This window comes from Alligator mississippiensis, chromosome 1 (genome assembly GCF_030867095.1).
Source record: "Alligator mississippiensis isolate rAllMis1 chromosome 1, rAllMis1, whole genome shotgun sequence".
Lineage (NCBI taxonomy): Eukaryota > Metazoa > Chordata > Crocodylia > Alligatoridae > Alligator > Alligator mississippiensis.
This window is the reverse complement of record NC_081824.1, coordinates 408438055-408445480: the sequence shown is the minus strand read 5'-3', so window position 1 is coordinate 408445480 and position 7426 is coordinate 408438055. Positions and strand designations below refer to the sequence as shown.

Sequence of the window (7426 nt, the reverse complement as noted above, 5' to 3'; positions counted from 1 at the left end):
AGATGGCTACAACCAACAATCCATTAGTAACTATCCATTTCTCAACTCTTACCCTGCAATCAGTAAATGAAAGCTAAACTGGGGCAACTCTATTTCATGGTGAACTAAACTGAATGACTTCAGCTTCTGCAGCATTGACATGTAAGCCTGTTAGGCATGCATTCTTAGTTCCCCTAGAGAGCCAGTTATTTCTCTAGAGAAGGTATGAAATTCCATTTCCTTGTGTGCAGAAATTGTTCTTTGGTACTACTTGTACTTCCCTTTCTGTTGCCTATGCCCCACTTAGTTATTCAGAACTGACCCCCTGTGTATTGGTTACTGGGAGAGGCAATTCTTTCCTCAAATCCTGGTTATATGGTCTTATGATGAGCTGACTCCCATCTGTTCCATGCTGCAGAAATAATCATATAACCTCAAATGCTTTAAAGAGGAAAAATCTGTTTTGTGAGTCTGCAAAACTAGAAACTCGTAACAGTCAGAAGTGCTTCTAAAAGTAATGTTGTGATGATTAATGATTCTGTGTCTTCAAGACATTGGAGAATTTGCCAGCTCCCCACCTAGATACATACTCAGAACTTCTAACTGGCAAGATTCCATTTATTCCTAAGAGGAAGTAAAGTGCTCTCTCTTTGTGTAGGGTTACAAATGGTTGAGACCTGAACACATTAAGGATATGCAATACTTCTTAAATCCTGGTCCCCCTTCCCCCCCCCCCGCCATCAATTCTTAGGAGAAACAAATAACACCAGATTCTTTTAAGCAGCAAAGTGGTGTGCCTCACAACAGCTCTTTGGCATTCTGTACCCAGTTATAGAAATCCTTCTGATAAACCTGTTTGGCCTTTAGAAGACTTCAGGAATCCTTGCTAATAACTTGCAGGGTGGGGTGAAGGAGACAAGCCCCAGCAGGCTTTCTTAAGTCCAGTGCCTTAGAAAGAGTAGAGGCTTCTCAGAGCAGTGAGGGAAAGTTTTGCCAACTTCACTTTCAGTCAAACAGGATACCTCATTTTACCTAATGGTAGAAAATGGCTCTCCAAGCACAGCTTTACGCCAGCCTCAAATTGCCAGTGCTCAGAGGTAACCATGATTATTATTATTTGTTTAAATCTATCTTCAAAAGCAAAAATTGTTTGTTATGGGGCCAAGCATTTCTGCTTATTTCAATCTGACCTGGAAGAATGTGCCCTTCCTAAATGGAATTGTCTGAGGAGATTATCCATATGTGTCTGCAGATTGCATTTTTCTGAGAAGCTTTTCAGTATGGGACTTCAGTAATCACAAGCTACAGGGATGTGATTAGCTTCTTGCTTGATCCTTCAGTCATTGGCACACAAGGTCAGCATTTGAAATGACACAGATTTTGCATGCAGAAGGATTAAACATTTAGGAATCGATAACTGAAGGGGAATTGCAACTTTTCTGAAGTAAGGGACCATAGGGACTCAAACTATACTAAAGGACGACAAATAGTGAGCAATGTAACTGAACCTCTACTGCATCCTTTCTATCAGAGCAGCATCCTCTGGGGCTTAGAGATCTCACCATCCTTGGGATTCACTGTACATCTCTGTTTACCTGCTCTTCAGGATCCTGCAAAAAATGATGGCCTTATTTTCTCCCTGCTCTATCTTTAGTAGGTAGCTGGTCCCCTGGAAGTGGATGGAGAATCTCGTCCCAGCACTCATACAGGAGCTGCCTAGCTACAAGGCATAGTAAGGGAAGAGAGAATTCTTGCACACTCTTCAGCCATTCTGAACAGTGTCTAGGTACAAAGCAACCCTTACAAACTTCATTTTCTTGCAGGTTGTCAGGCATTTTTGATTTACAAATGCAAAAGAGTCTGTATCTGAAGTAATGTGGGCATTGAAATTACAGTGTAAGTAGTTGTTGGGATATCTGGTTGTGACTGAAATCCTTGAACTGGATTCTGCTATGATTTCAGTGATGAGGAAGTGACAGCAATGAAGAGTTATGGACTGGCAAAACAAACAGCAGCAAAGAGAGACCATTTTATGGCAGTAAAAATGCAAGTGAGTATTTATGAAGACTAAATATAAATATAATAATATAAATAAATAGAAAGCTACAGTGAGAAGAGAATGGAAACAGTGTGTAGTGTTTGGCCATGGACAGGTGCTACATTTGTGTTGGGAAATATGCCCTTTTCCCAGTACAAAAAGTGAGAATATAGACATTTAAGCAGTTTGTATTGGAATCACTGCTTTTTCCACCACAACTGTTAGATTTCTCTAAAGGTTATTTCACTGGAGAGTGAAGTTTTCTAACACCATGTGTAATGCCTGATCAGGGCATGACAGATGTCCCTAGGATCCTTAGTATCCCATAGTCCTCAATCCAAGGGGGAGGAGAGAAGTAGAGCATTCAGATCCCTTATAGCTTGCCCAGTGGCTAGATGTCAGGGGGACCCTGCTGCAGTGCCTGCTTGAATCGTCTCCACTCTGACTTGGACTGTTCAAGTGGTGTCAAGAGTTCCCACACCCTAACCCTAACCACCCTGAGCTTTCCCACTCTGCCAATCAGCAGAGCAGATGGAGCAGACAGAAAGGTGGGTGAGGTAATTCCTAGTGTCACTGCCAGAGCCCTGATAAGAGCTGGGACTGTGGCCCTACCAGGGGTAGCAAGGGTGAGGAGAGCAGTTCTCCTTGCCCCTGCTACCCTTGATCACTAATAGTCTGTTCCCTTCCCTGGAAGAGGAGAGGACAGACTGTCAATTATTGGGCAGGGGAACCCTTACTGCCCCCTGGCAGGATAGCTTGCCTTTGACTTCGCAGCTCTCTTCCAGGGGGCTGGAATGCCTGTATGTACATCCTTCTTTTTTCTAAGTTTTGCAATTGAACATCTGTCCATAGCTTTCAAGATCTACCATTCTGCCTATTCATATTATGGTAAGTACTATTCCTTTATTTTTCATAAAGAAAGAACACCAAAGAAAATACAGTTTTCTTATACAGCACAATCTATTGTATATACATTTTCATGTCAAACAGTCATAAGAGAATAAGTAAAATGAAAGAAACATAAGTGCTCTTAAAATTATCAGGCTAAACATATCACTAGTATAACTCCATGGAAGTTAGTGGACTTGAAGTTAACACTTTATGCATTGTTTGCACTATGAGTTTGGGACCCTTATCAAGTAACTGTTAACTAATTTAGGCTGAACATTTAAGTTTGGGGTTTTGAAGTAAGATATAAGATATCGGAAAAGTTTAAATAAATTTGTAAAAACTCATGGATAACAACTAAAAAAGTGGAAAGAGATGCAGAGCGATGAACATAGAAACCAAAAGCACAAATGGAGTAATGGAAGAAACTGGTTGAGAAAAAACCTCAGCAAAATCTGAAGCAAGCAAGCTTCAAAACACTATGAAAACAAGCCAATTTACTACCAGTACTACTTTGTGCAAACTTAGATGAAACTAGAGAGCTACACAAAACAGTATAGGCATTGTTATATGAGAAGTATGATGGGGAAATCCAAGTATCTGCGAAGCAATGTTCCATCTAGCAATTCTTCTGTTCCTAAAGCCTAGATCTGTTGCCTCATGTTCACCACGACCGCACCCAGTATCCATGGGACAGTCTCTGGGTTTATTCCTACAGCATCCACAGCTTTGAACAAAAGATATCAATGGGTTTAATTCCTATATTTTCAGCCCTTGAGTAATAAAAGTGTCTGTGAAATGGTGAGCAAGCTAAAAACAAGTAAGCTTTATTGCAATGCACAACTCTGAATCTACATAGTCTTAATTAAAAACAAGATTAGCAGGGTGGGTAGAGGGGAACACAACCATTAAACAGAGCTGAAACAGAACTAGATGAAATACTTGTTCAAAGGCATGGTTATCTGAACAGTACCTTTCAACTTCTTAGTTAAAACTTTTAAGTAAAAGGGAAAACATTAAAGAATTGGGTTGCTTCTAACCCCACAGCTGCAAATGTCATTTTTATGTCCACAGATTGCAAACAAGATCATAAAATCAGTCAGCTCCCTCTCACAGCTGTAAGAAGCAAGGTTTTATGGTGATATATTCTGTCAGACCAACTGTATAGCTAGTTGGAAGAGGCACCTTGTGCCTGAAAAATTGTCTAGTATCTTTCACAACTATAGAGCTGGTTTAATAAAAATATACCACCAAAACAAAAACTCCTTTGCTTCTTGCATATCTCCTGGACCATCACAGCCACAACAACACTTCAAACTTACTATCTCATAACTGCAGTCAGTATTTGCATTCTTCCACTCGCCAGGCAGATCCAACCTGCTTGATATATTTATTTAATCAGTGTGGCACTTATGAATCCTACAGAGTCTAAACTTTCACTTAAAATAAAGAACATCATGGTGACGAAAAAAACCTCTCGTGAATCAGCATTATTTTCATGACTACGCAGAGAGGCTGAAAGTTCCCAATTGTTACTTGTACATTGGTGTTAGCTCAAAAGCCTAACAATAATATTTTTAGTGCCAGTATTAACTGTTTCATTGCTGACTATCCTAGTGGGTATGATAGCAGTTTGAGAATTGCTGCAGGGAAAGAAATTCAAAATGAAGAAAGGCAGAGATTTATAAGTCAGAAAAGAGAGTGGAACAGAAAAGATGATGGATGGAAAAAAGGGAAATAAAAGGGACAGAAACAGCAGTGATCCTAAATGAGATTATATATTCCCACCAAGGGATGTGGCAATGGTAAATGATGTAAGGAACTAACTTCATGTAATAACTCAGATGGTGGATCCAAGGGATGTGGCCAATGGTAAATGATGTAAGGAACTAACTTCATGTAATAACTCAGAGACTACAAACTACCATTGATCTTTGTGAAAACCTCTTAATATTACTTTGAAATCCTCTCTAGACTGAAAAGTGTGTGGATCAATTCATGGGTCTCTAAAAAACTGGCTTAAAAGAAATGTTTTCATGCATCACTAGCATGTAGGAAAGCACTTCACAACCTAAATTAACCAAATTCCCTTTTGCTACACAGCTCATTTGAAAACAAATGTACATAAAAACTTTGTGCCATGTACATCTTTGAACAAGCTCTCCATTTTGAAAAGAAGACTTTCAAGAGGTTAATTGACCTCTTTCTTGAAAGGAATCTGAACAAACCTCTTACCTGGAACAAGTCTCAACAGATTAAATACTTTCTTGCTCTTGGTGGTTTTTATTCTTTTATTTTTTGACTGAATCATTTGTTGTCTTTAGTCATAAAGACTGTTTCACGCTTGCAGTGATGAATATTAAAACACAGTCAAAAGACATGTTGCTTTGTCACATTGTTTTACTTATTCATATGGTCTTAGGGAGAAAAAAAAATCTGGTTTTATAGTTTTGGTTTAAATAACATAAATTCCAGTGCTCAAGTATCCATGATATTCACAAGGCAGCACTTGTAATCTAAATCGTGCTCAAATTACTCTGCCTATTAAATAGTTCAGCACACTGCTTAGTTAAAAATAGAAGTAAAACCTTTTTGAAAAGATTTTTTTCAAGAAATAAGATGCTTTTCTCTATCAGCAGAATGCAAGCAATCTAAATATACTTATTCTGCATGACTGAGGACTTTGTCTGTGTTCACATCTTTTCTGTTGGATTTGACATATCCTTCTGGTAAGACTGGCTCTGCAAACCATTATGCACCAATATGATACAAAAACATCTTAGAGTGTCAAGATTCTATTTAGGTGGTATAATGTGACTTTTATCAGTTACATTTTTCACTGCTTCTTTTAATTCATTTTTTAAAAAAATCATTTTGCCATTGCTACCATGCACAAACATAAAACAATCATCCTCCATTACATTTTCTATCCTCCTTAAAGAGAGGTTTTATAAAAGTTGATAATCATATATGTGTGTGTATGTGCATGTGTGCCTATATATATATATATATATATATATATATATATAACTGGCCCAAATATTAGAAGCAACTGAACTTAGAAATAATATTCTTCAGTAAAACTTAAATAAATATGAAATGTGATTTAAATGTTATACTTTACAGTTTATTTTGTTAACCTACAGAATAAAGTAGTTTGAAAAGTGATGCATCACAGCACTCTGGCAAATCAAGCATCTGGTACTGAAGCAGGAGTCAGGTTATTAGAGGGTAAACATATCACAGAGATGATTGGTTTACAGTCTATTTAGGAAGGTAATAACCAAATAGTTTATATGACACCCTGCCTTCATATGAGCTATGCAATAACATGGGCTCTGATTACTTTAGGTCAGGTCTATCCAAGTCTTTAATGGTCTGGGATTCTGCATCAGTGGGGGCCAAATGCTGTAGGGACCACATCAGCAAGAGTCCCAGGTGCTGCACTGTTGCACCAGGCACCCAGGTACTTCCTACCTCCATACTGCCCCAGGGAACACAGGTGCTCTCATCCCCCCGCTGCACTGCATATGAGTGTTTCCCCACTGCACAGCATCAATGCACACAGGTGTCCCAGCCTCACCTTCAGTTACTTGTGCCATGGCAGGATCCCACACCATTAGCTTCTCTGGCACTGTGGACTGTGCCATGCTGTTCTATCTCACACCGTGGAGCGAGGCAGGAAGCAGAAAGCAGAGAAGGAGTTGGTGGGGGTGGGAGGGTGGAATGTCTGGAACCTCTGGCTGATACTCGTGCAGCCACAGCAATAGGGAGAGCAGCAGCTGGGTGAGAGTTCAGGGGCTGCAGACTAACTTTTTGCAGGCTGCCTAAGGACATGTGCTGGCAGTTGGACATCTCTGCTTTCTGCAAGTAATCAGCAACATCACACCAGCTGTAAATGCAGTGCTCGGAAAAGAAGAAAGAGGAAACATGCGGAAGAGAGTTGATTTGAATGGAAAAAAATAAGTGGATGCACAAGCAGAGAAATATTTTTAGCACTAAGAGATCATTGAGAAATGTATTAAAGAAGGTACACAGGAATAAGTCAGCTCAAGGGTACTTTGTCAAGAAATAATTTGAGACTCATCAAACATGACAGTAAAGAAAATTAACTTTAAAATGACAAAGAAATAAGTTATATGAGGTTAAGGAATGTCAGAGACTTTTCCATCTGAACCATAAAAGTGATTCTGAGCTCTGGACAAACTTTGGAAAAAATATTTTAACAAGGGGCAAAAACATTTGATAGAGTTGCCCTGTTAAATAGTTGCTCTGTTCTACTCCAACATAGCTATATTTTATGAGGAATGAAGAGATTTAGGCTGAATGCCTAACTATGTAACATGTAATATAAATACCTGCCAAAAGTATGCCTTTTACTTATTAACATATAATTCTCTCTCTCTCCCTTCCCGCTAGTTGGCTGCAACTGGACCTTGTTTCTTTGCTTTTTATGTTACTCTTGAATGACATAGTCTTATTTGGTTTCACAACTTGTTTGACGGAGTTTGTCTTCACAGT

General features: G+C 39.0%; 1 long non-coding RNA gene across 2 annotated transcripts; it reads left to right on the top strand.

Annotated features, from left to right (window-relative positions):
• Positions 1-968: 968 nt before the first annotated feature.
• On the top strand, positions 969-5285 carry LOC109286390 (uncharacterized). Of its 2 annotated transcripts, XR_002094396.2 has the most exons (5): positions 969-1076; positions 1634-1765; positions 1942-2029; positions 2870-2905; positions 5009-5285. It is a non-coding gene; the product is annotated as an uncharacterized LOC109286390 (long non-coding RNA). The 2 variants fall into 2 exon arrangements; XR_002094395.2 differs by lacking the exon at positions 1634-1765.
• The last annotated feature ends 2141 nt before the right edge of the window (positions 5286-7426 follow it).